Source organism: Medicago sativa, chromosome 6 (genome assembly GCF_051527215.1).
Source record: "Medicago sativa cultivar Bolivia chromosome 6, Bolivia_mono, whole genome shotgun sequence".
Classification (NCBI taxonomy): Eukaryota; Viridiplantae; Streptophyta; class Magnoliopsida; order Fabales; family Fabaceae; genus Medicago; species Medicago sativa.
The window spans coordinates 66,524,215-66,536,176 of record NC_140754.1 but is presented as its reverse complement, the minus strand read 5'-3'; the positions used below and the strand labels follow the sequence as shown (position 1 = coordinate 66,536,176).

General features: G+C 34.2%; 1 long non-coding RNA gene across 1 annotated transcript; it reads left to right on the top strand.

The window, feature by feature from the left end:
- Positions 1 to 378: 378 nt before the first annotated feature.
- On the top strand, positions 379 to 4,037 carry LOC146916449 (uncharacterized). The gene is made up of 3 exons (XR_015015063.1): positions 379 to 537; positions 639 to 2,614; positions 4,023 to 4,037. It is a non-coding gene; the product is annotated as an uncharacterized LOC146916449 (long non-coding RNA).
- The last annotated feature ends 7,925 nt before the right edge of the window (positions 4,038 to 11,962 follow it).

Sequence of the window (11,962 nt, the reverse complement as noted above, 5' to 3'; positions counted from 1 at the left end):
GGTCATCTAAAGATGATTGTTCTCTATTTAAACTTTTAATAACATTTAACTTTCTGTTGTTACTTTATCTGGTAGGGGTTGGGGATGCCAACAAATTTTGAATTCCTCGATTCCATCATTTTCACCTCATTGATTTATCAATAAAATATTATATATTTTTTTAACTTAAATTCTCAAGACTAGCTTTTCAGACATCTATTTTTTTTAATCATTCATTATTGTTGTTTCTCTTTTTGGATTTCATCCTATATACTTCAAGAGGCCAAAATATGAATAAATAATATATGCAATATATTTTAATAAAGAAAATTATGAATAACTTTAAAATATTAACTATTTATAATATTCTAATTGACTTTTGCAACTCCTAAATGCTAAAACCCATTTAATTAAAGTTTAAAAATCCTGAAATTTTACATATTAATAGATCAAAAATAGTTTTGATTACAATCAGGAGTTAAAATATGGGTCAAATCATCCTGTTTCTTGGTGCTTTGATCATCCTTCTTTCTCTATTTTTGGTTGAAAGCAAACAAAGTATGCCTTTTTCCACACCATTTTCCAATTTTCTAGTTTATGTTATACACACTATTTTATCATATTTTAGTAATATTTCTTTCTTTGATTTGAAAATGCAGCTAATATTCCTTGTAAGTCTCAAGAAGATTGTCCTAAACCGATATATCCTAGATATGTGCTGTGCTCTTATGGTTTTTGTCGGATTTTTTTTCCATGATGATAAAATTTAAAATTAATCAACCTTCCTTAAATCATATAATAATATTTGTACCTTTATTATGGGCTATTAAATTTGAAAATAATTAAGTTTCCTAAATTCATATGATAATGTTTGCATTATATTTCTATTGTTGTTGTAAAGCCCTATGGCCAATTATTTTTTAGAACTTGTACTTGTATCAAATATTTATTTATTAAATAAAGTCATTTAGGTATTATGTTTATGATTTTAAAGTAATAAAATCCCAAGAATAGTTTGGTTTTTTAAATGGAACATCAAATATGACTTAATCACAAGACATCGTTAAACACAAGGACATTGTTCTTTCAACATCTTTAGTTGAGCATTGGTGTGAAAAGGGATAACTTTAAAGCTTAAAGACTATTATATGGCAAGACTGATGCTTAAATATTACGGATCATGGATAAGGAGTTATTAATTCTTCACACAAATATAAATATGGCTTAAATATGTAAATCGTACATGTAAGATCGCGTGCTTTTGATTTTTGTCCCTGAATCTTTTTTTGTTCTAAAACAGACCCTGTAAGTTATAAACGTTTTGGTTTTGGTCTCAACCATCATCATCTGTTACCAAAACGTGTATGTGGGAAACAGAAGATGATGTGGCGGCGTGCGTTGCAGGCATCACTGATGTGTCGTTCTAGATGTTGAGTAACAAAGTTAGCGGGACAAAAAGCAAAAAAACAAAATTCGTAAAGGGACCAAAACCGAAAATGGGAAGACAAAATATATAGAAAAAAAATCTAAAAATTCTTCATCTTCTTCCTTATATTTCTTCTTATTCTTCATCTTTAACACAAACTTCATCAATATTCATAAAAATCCAGAAAAGAAATTCAAAAACAACAACCATCAACAACATCATTGTCATCATCATCATCATCATCATTTAGTGACTACACCACTACCATCAACAACAATACATATTCTCATCATCAAAAACATTAAAAAATTTAACATACATAATATCATTAAAGAAGCTCACTTTAATCAGTCACCTAGATTCCTAATTTTAGAGGTAAATTAAAATTTGAATTACTACTAGAACCAAAGAAAAAGCATCAAAGTAGAATGTCAAACACAAAAAATAAAAGCAAAACACCTCTTCGTCTTCCTCCTTCACCTATCATCATCTTCAATGGCACCATTGTTTGAAACCCAACTGTTTCAATTCTTTTGCTGTTTTAAGGTAATGATTTTTGTTTTGTTTCAAAAAATTATCAAATTTTGTTTGTTCCCAAATTTTTGCAATCTAGGAAAATATTTTCTCATTTTTTGGCTTGGGGTTGTTTATTTCGAAATACAATTGAACATTCATGCATTGACATTTTGAATTTGTTGATTTTGAAATTATATTTTAGATTATTTGTTGCTCTCGAATAGCGTTGGCACACAAGCATGACCAAAATGACACGAGCACAGGACATAGTCCTGCTTTTTGCTCAGAAGCCTCTTTCCATTGCACAAGTAAGGATAATATGGTATTTTTCCCTCATATCTATATATAGAATTGGCCAAGGAAACCAGAATTTTATTTCATTCCCTTCTTCCTGTGTCTTCTCTCACAGGTGACACACCTTCACACCACCATCAATTATTCATCACCTTTCTTTCAATAATCACCAATAAACTCATGTAATTTATTATCTAGGAAGTTTGACACAATACACAGTTAAAGAAACTTAGAGAAAGTGGATTGTGAATTGATTAATCAATAAGGAGAGGAGAAATTGGAAGTTAGGGTTTCTTGGAGAAAATGGAGAATTAGAGAGAAAACTTGGAAATTAGAAGGAACAAGAGAAAAAAGGAGTAATGGAAGTATGAAGAACCAACATTCACCCTTAGCTTGAAGGTGGGTTCCCCTCCCTCATTCCTTATACAATGGGTTAAGGGGGTTTAATGATTAAATTTTGGGGATTTTAGTATATCAATATGAATCATGATGAATGCATGTTAGTTTTTAGTATTTGATGATATTGCACGATTAAAGATATATTTTATATATATATATATATATATATATATATATATATATATATATATATATATATAGTTTTTATGTGGGAGTGTTTTAGCACGCTACACCTTAAGATGTATTTAACTACCTTTTAGTTATAACTTGCTATAACACACCTTCTAAAAAATAAGTGGGTGTTTTCTAGCAAATGCCTATTGGAGTTGCTAACATACACCCACTTATATTTTAGAAGATGTCTTTTAGCAACATTCACCTTAAGGTGTATTTAACAACTTTTTAGTTATATTTTTGCTAAAACACACCTTAATAAAAATTAGTGGGTGTATCCTAGCAAACCCATATATATATATATGAGTAGTAGTGATAAGACTTGGACTATATTTGTTCTTTTCTTGAAGTATGCCATAAGCACTTATTGTTTAAATGGTCTCTCTTACTTGACTTAAGTTAGAAACTAATTGATGTCCATGTTGGTAATATTCGTATTCATCTGAGAAAGATAAAAAGAAAGAGAATCATTGATGTGAATATAATATACATCTATTAAGATGCAATGTTTTGCTGCAAATGAAGTAAACTAAGTACATATTAAATGGATATAACAACTGCAGTCATGCGGCCTATGAATGGAATTTTCGGATGTGAATTGATGTTTAACATGTACAAGAGAATTAGAAGGGTGAACAATGAATATTAAGTGTATATTTGGATGAGTTTGTCAAATTGATTGATTCACTGATTTGATTTGATGATTATACTTGAGTAATTAGTAATGGATTGGTTAAGTTAATAGATGCTTGTAATAACCTAAGTAGAAATGAATATTATGAATTACTAGGTTGTGCATGTGTAATTAGGTAATGTTAAGTTAATGTGGGGTCGATTATTAAGCAAAGGCAATCCTCCGAGCACAAAGGAAAACCTTAGGTGTCAGATACAATGTAAGTAGGCAAGTGGGGCGCCACTTGCAAAGCTCTATTGTAGCATACTATATTGGAAGTACAAATTTCTTTGGTTTACCCACCCTCGAGTAATCGGGTAGACACAACAAGATTTGTGCTCAATATAGTATAGTCGTATTAAAGTATATTGAAGAAAGTAGGTAATGCTAGTATACATTATTTGTTGTTAATCAATATGGTATGTTATATATTATTATTAAAGTATTGTACTCATTATGTTTTATCTAATAATTGATTTCAACTTGACATTCGATGTTTATCCTAATTTGGAACTCACTGAAATCATAGCATCTCATCCCATTCTATTGTTTATTTTTCAGGTATAATTGACATGAGTCGGAGCCGGATCACAAGCCTTATCTTGCCAATAGTGCCTGCAAGTACGGACATGAGCAACTCCTAGTCTTTGTGTGAGAAACTATCGGCCTGCGTAGGAGTGAGCAACTTCTGAGTCGATGGACTATTTAGGGCATATCCATCGCGTGGTAAGTGAACTCGAGTCGGATATGAGCGGAGCCGGATTAGGCCTTGGGTAAGTCCAAAGAATGATCAAATGAACATTGTGTGTGTGTGAGAATTTTAGGGCTAGAAACGATGTACCTAACGTGAACCAATTGTTAGCCTTTATATTATGGGATTAAAGTTTAAGGATCCAAAATCCTAATTGAACAGTCCTCTTAGAGGAATCAGATATTCATAGGATATACTTTTACTATAAGCTTAAATGCACTTTTCACCCTCTAACTTTCAAAATGTAGCGTTTTTTTCCCCTATTAAAAAAATAGCCAAAGTCAACCCCTCATATTTAGCCCTTTTCACAATAGTAGTCCTTTTTCTCAATTTTGACCCAGTCCATCTTGTGTGGCATGCCACATATGTAATTTTTTTATTAAAAAAATAGTGAAATTGCCATGAATGTATATTTTGAATTAAAAATTTCAAAAAAGGAAAGAAAAAAAGGCAGAGGCACGTGATGTGACAGTGATACCCTGAATCCTAGAAATAGTTATTACAATTATTTATTCAAAAATAGAGTTTGATCCGCAATGAAGATTGTCAATTAAAAACTTTTCTAATAATATAAGAATTTTGTCACAAGATTTAGGATATCACATTGACTCTTAACAAACTTAATTCAGATTGCACTTCAGTGAAAATTATAATAATATTAACATTGGATCTTTTGCTTTTGAAAATACTTTCTTTTACATCATAGACAACGATTTTCTTGTACAAAACTAAATAAGTAATTATATCCCTTTTCCGTGTCACTATCAGAGCGGTACTTTTCCGCAAAATAACAGGCGACACAAGACAAGTCTTCATGGAAGGCATGTACTTGACTCCAAGACTCATAACCTATAGAACAACGGTTTCGAAACTGCAAGGCCAAGCCAGCAAACACAAACAACGAAGGGGTGAGTTTTGAGAACATGTATAGTATAAAATAATAGAGAAGAAGACGTAAGCAGTTAAGTCAAAACTGTATCACATCACAAACATGATATTCAAAACCTTGAAGAATATACTATATCAGCTCATAAATCTTCATAAGACCTATATGAATCTTCAAAACCTTCAAAAAATATTATTACAACATAAGAACCATAAATCTTCACAAACACAATATCACAATTTAATTTCAAAATAGTCCCAACATAGGTAGTCACCAATAACCAGCTTCATAAGAACATCAACAGATAATCACCTTCATCGTCTCACACAATTACACTTATTCAAGAAATACAAATCATCATCAATTTTTATCCACATGGACTCAGTCCTAATACCTATATGAATGTCGGTACCATTTTCTAATCAACATTTGTTATGTCAGAGTTGTGTTACTGAACATACGTTTATCATTCATCATTCAACATGGTATTACATATGATATTATGCATGAAGAAAGTCTCATTAAATATATACACATCTTCACATCATAAAAAATACACATATTAATGCAAGATTCTTCCTATTATGCACAACATCAATACAAAATATATCGTCGTCATACACATCGTCATCATAGAAAACATCGTCGTCATGAACATACATCGTCATTCACACCACAAATTTTAATCAACATCATTATTCTCATCATCAAGTAATTTTAAGCATCGTCATTTGCATCATGAATATAAAGTATAAATTGTACATCTCATCTTCCATAATATATTATGGACAACGTCATTAGCCACATCATTATACATAAACATATTTACTGCTCTTCGTTTAATACATTACTCTACTACTCACAACTCTCTTTAAATAATTTATAGTACCTTTAAAGTTTTTCTTGTCTTGATTCCGTCATGGATTTAAGGAAGTACTCCTTTGATACTTAATTAGACTCCTCTCGTTGGCCTAGGAAAGTCCTTTGGAGCACCATTTGCAACACAATTCAACACTAACACTACTGCATTGCCTAAGGGATAATCCACATATGCTCATCACAAAATCATAACATCAGAATCATAAAAAATACATCACTATAATATAATTTCCTATTATACAATTTGTTACAATACATCACCACAAACATTAAAGTCACATCACAATTTTTTCGATCATCAAACAATTCAACAAATCAAAAATAATATACCATCAAATTTATCAATAATATCAATTTCCACACATTCTGCATAATTTAAATCGAACAACACCTTGATAAAATTTCTAATTCATCTTTTAACCTCACACTACCATATTTGCACTAATTTAGTCATCTCTCAAGGGCTACAACCGTCACGGCGAGTCCCGAGTAAACTATTGTGAAATACGACTTTCCTGTTCAGCTCACTTAATTTACACTGATGATCTCGAACTCTTCTCTCTCACCCCTTATCCGGATTGAAGCTTTCACAAGATATAATGAACTCAACAACATCAACAAAATCAAATAGTTCCACATAATTGTGCCTCCTTTTCGTCATTGTAGCCGCTAATAACCCATAAATACTAAATAATTAAATCAACAAATCACTATATATAAATTATTAAGAATTCTTCTCATCTAAATAAATACCATTTGTTAAGGACATTCTCAGGTCCTTCCAACGGGTGCACACATTCACTTAATTTGACTTTAATATTAAATTAGTAAGTTTTTATTTTATTTTATTTCTAATCATGAATGAGTTTAGGTTTATAGTAACACTGGTCAAGGAAATACAATATTATAAAACAAATAGCAAAATATGCACAATTATAAGAAAGTAAAACTATTTTATAATTATAGACCATATGATAGTGTTGTGCACATGGTTATAAATTTATTGCAATTCATATTCTACTTATTCATGACTTAGAAGCATAACAAAACATCATATCTAATCTAATTTCTTCAATGGTTATTAGAAATTCTATCTAATCCACTAATAGAAATTCATGTGGAATCAAGGTCCCATACATCAAATTGGTACCGTAAGGAAGGAAAAAAGAAAAGAGTACTACAGACCTATGAAGCAAGGTGCTTCGTTGCCCTTTCATAGTTCAAGATCGATCTATACTTTTTGTTCTGGACAAGACAGAAGACCAACCGCATGATGACACGTGGTTGGACTTGAAGGTGAGAAAAACACAAGAAGGGGGGTTGAATTGTGTTTTGAAAAATTCTTCGTTTCTCCTAAAAACTGAACACGCTGATCAGAAGCTAAGTGAGACAGCTTCTGAAGTGATAATCAGAATCTAAATGCAGCGGAATAAAACAGAGAGAGAGAAGAAGAACGACACAAAGCAATTATACTGGTTCCTTCCACAATCCGGAAGTAGTCCAGTCCCCCTTGCACTTCCAAGGAGATTTCACTATGAGTAATATCTGATTACAAATGCTCAAGCACACAAGCAAGAGACTTCCTTTGCTCAAGCACACAAGCTAGAGACTTCCTTTGCTCAAGAACACAATCAAGAGACTTCCTGCTCAAGCACAAATGCAAGAGACTTCCTAACTAAACAAAATTACACAGAAAATTGTTTAAGGTTGAACACTTGATATACAATCAGAGGTGCTCTCAATACAAATCAGATACAGACTCAATGGACTTAAGAATTTCTAAGATATGACTTTTAGACACAGAAATTCTAAGTGAATGCAGAACAATTTCAGCAGAGATTTGGCACTTGTAAAAATGTTATGAGTCTTTCGTTTTGCGTTCTTGCATTACCAAATTTCTAGGTCTTCACTCCTTTATATAGAGGTGTGAAAGAGACGTTGTGAAATTGCCAGCACACCAAAGAGTCGTTGTTGAAGCTTGATCTTTCACCAATGATCTTTTGCCTGATTTGGTTGTTGTCCTATGAAGAACCAATTTGAAATCCATTCCTTATCCAAAGGAACATATATGCAGGCGAGACCGTATTCTGGAGCTGTTTTCTTGTCTTGAAGCGTGGACACAAAACAGAGTAGTGGAGAACGTGGCTGTACAATTCGTACAATAGTACAATGTCAACGCTTTCGTCCAAATTGCAAGCACATGCCTTCAAACACCTTTGAAATGGCCGTTGCAATGTTCCACTGATTTTCTGCTGTGTTTTCGAGACCAATAGACAGCTTTTGCAATGTAGATCCTTCAATCTTTGAATGTTTTGCAAATCCAGTTGATCTTCAGCTTCTGGTGAAATGACTTCTGATGAGGCAGCTTCTGATGATGCAGCTTCTGATGAAGCAGCTTCTGCAGCTTCTGATGGTGCAGCTTCTTCAGCTTCTGATGATGTGGCTTCTGGACCTCTTGTCTTCAGAAGCACTATTCTTCAGGAGCAGCTTTACTTCAGGAGCGGTATTTCTTCAGGAGCAGCTTGACTTCAGGAGCGCTTTGCCTTCAGAATCATCTAAGCTTCATTTCCTTTTGCTCTTTATTTGCTCATTCAGAACCAACCAATGATGTAACTTTTTAACTGTGGTCCTGTACACTTGAACAAATATTAGCTAGTCCAATTTACAATTTTTAATACCTTGTTATCATCAAAACTCTTTAAGGTTCATTGTTAAACACATTTTGTTCCAACAATCTCCCCCTTTTTGATGATGACAAACAATAGTATTTAAAAATTGATCAATTGTTGTTAATCTAATTAACAAGTTGACTTTGGGGTTCTGAGGTTTGTAAGCTCAGAATCTGAGGTTTGTAAGCTCAAACTCCCCCTGAGTCTGATAGTCTTTAAGGTGAGGTTTGTAAGCTCCCCCTAAGTTCTATCCAGGTTAATTAAATTCATTTTTCGCACAATAAAATTATCAGAGCTTTAAAGAATGAATCAATGAAAGAATTAATTCGGAGATAAGAAGAATGGTTCAATTAATTTTACTTGAATTTTGATACTCCTTCTTTCGTTCATAGCTTATACCAGTAAGGTAAAAAAAAATGATAGAAGTTTTTCAAAAAAAAATTTCAAATGCCATTAATGGGGCTCAGAGCCTTTAAATACTTGTCACATATACTCCCCCTTTTGTCATTATCAGAAAGATTTAAAAAAATAAGCACAAAAGACAAAAAGATTTGAAAAAAAAATTCAAACATGAAGAGAGTATAATAGAAAAAAATAACTAAGTCAATCAGTGCAATGTAAATGAACAAGAATATCCAGGCTTTGTACATAAATCAGAAGTAGCTAAGCAGTCAGAACCATTAAGCATTCAGAAACATAGAAAAACAAGATGGTTTCAGAAGCAATAACTAAGAATTTAAAACAAACAACAAACAAAAGATAACACTAAGGTGTGCAACTAATGATTGGTTTGTTGTTGTTTCTTCATCTTCTCCATTTCTTCAGTTTTTGTCTTCAACAGTTCTTCAAGGTATTGTTGCCTCTGGAGAAGAGCCTGTTCCCTTTCCTTAGCCTCTTGCTGCTGCTGTGCCATCTGTTTCTTCAGAAGCTTACACAACCTTGCTTCTCTGGTCAAGTAGTCCTTTTCTGAGAAGAAAGGCTGGTTTGCCAGGAGCAGTGTAGAACTTCTTACTCTGAGATTCTGCTTCAGATGCTCCATTAAATTCCTGACAGAAGCTTCCTTGCTTCTGATGCACTTAGCCTTTACATTTTCAATGAGCTCATTTGCCCGGTTCTGAAGTGATACCCAGGAGTCTTCATATGCGTTGGTGAGATCAATTGACCTTCTTTGATCCACCAGATTATGCATTTGACTAAGGATTGTGAGAAGCTCAGCATTAATATATCCAGATTCCAGGATGTTTGTGGGTGGTTGTTCAAGGGTTTCAAGATCAGAATCACTGATTTCCAGGTCTTGAACAGGGTTAGGAACTGGAATGGTAAAGTGTGTTTGTGTGTTTGAAGATGAGGGCTGGTCAGAAGCAATGTGTGCGGTAGAGGTTGAGGCTTAAACATTGACTTGAGAGTTGTCAACATCCATGGGAGTTGGTTCTGGGGAGTGTTCAATTTCAGTTGGTGGTTGTTGTGGTGAAGTTGATGTTTGAGTGTTGAGTTGGGGGTCAATGGTAGCTGTTGGTGATTGTGGGGGTGTTGTGGGTTTATGTGGTTCAGGTGTTTGTTGATGGGGGTTTTCTGAAACAACATTTTCAGAAGCAGCTGCTTCTGGAGTTGTTTCAGAGGCTTTTTCTGAGGTAGATTCAACATTTTCTGGAGGAATCATGTTGAGAGGTTGAATGTTAAGGGGTTGAGGGTTAAGGCGAAAGATAGTATCAATGACTCTTTCTCTCTGCTCAGCCATTTCAGCCAACTTCTCATTAATTATGTGACCAACTGGTTCATAAGTAGTTGACTGAGAGGGCTTTTTGTTGGTTTTGGCTGATGTTGACTGGCTTTTTACTGGTTTTTGAAAAAGTTGAGCTAAGGGTATATCATCATCAGAATCATCAGAATCTGATAATGATGAGGATGCGGAATCTGATGATATATTAATTACCTTCTCTGGTTCAGGATCAGAATCCTCTTTAGCAGACTCACTGGTCATCAGCATCAGTTGCTTGGCTTCTGAAACTACAGACTCTTGTAGCTCAGCAGCAATTTTCAAGACTTTTTCAGCTGCTGCCTTCTTCCCTTGTAAGTCCTTTAACCCCAAATCAGAAGCATCTTGAGTTGTCAAGGTGATATGAGGAAAATCCTTGGTCCTCCTCAAGGCTGGCTTCCTCTTCCTCTTTGGTATAGCTGGTTGTACAGGAGCAATACCAGATCTTAGGACTACACAAGAGTTGTTGTCTTCAGCTACCTCTTCAATTGATGGCATTGCAGAACCACCAATCTTAAGCTTGACAGAAGCAGGTCTTGCCTTCTTAGCAGATTCTTCAACCTTCAGATACTCTTCTTTGGTCATTTTCCTCTTAACACTTCTGCTTTTTGCCAGAGGCACAGTACCACCATACATTTCCTCAGGTACCTCATCCAACCTGATGACCTCCTTGGTTGCCACATAGTGTTCCTTGATGTACCTCATCTGTACTTCAATAGGATCCTGCTTGCAGATGGGTGGAAAATCCCTCATAAGATCAGACACAACATGAGATTCACTTAGATCAGTTCTAAGTTTGGTGACCTTGCTGATCAGCTTCATGTTTTTGAGAGTTTGAGCATTTATGAATGCTCCAGTTTTTGTATCCAGCATCTGATCTGTGTAGCCTTGAGCTCTGCTTAAACTGTCCAAGACACCTCCTTGATAGAATATTTCTGATAAGAGTCTTCCATAAGGAACCCAGGGCCTTGGTTTATCTTGCAGCTGACTCTGTTTCAGACACTCTACCAAGTACTTGAACATGTATTTGGGCACATTCACCTTTTCCTTCTTGATGAGGTGCTGGAGAAAGACCTTCTGAGCCAAATTTGGTTTCTCATTATCACCACATGGAAACAAATCCTCATTCTGAATCTTCAGAAGCATCTTGGTTTCCATGTTTAATTCAGCATATTTCTTCTCCTTTTCAGAATTGAATATAACCAAGTTAGCTCTTTCCTTCCAAATGCGTTGTTCAGCAGCACTTGAAAGATCAATTCCAGAGTAATATCCAGACGCTTCAACCTTAAGAACAGCTTCTATCTGCCATTGAGTAATTCTTACTGGAATACCGCAGATACTTGATCTGATTTCATCCTCAACAAACGGTGCAAGACCCATTTCTTCTCTTGTTTTCCCTTCTAATTCAGGATACATTAACACCATTTGACTTTCCTCAGCAAGGGATGCCGCTCTGTTGTAAAATTTTGCTCTTACCCAGAAGTGTCTAACCAGAGCTTCGTATGTTGGTCCATTCAACATTTTGAAGTAATGCATGAGTCCTTGCTCTTCAAAGTAGCT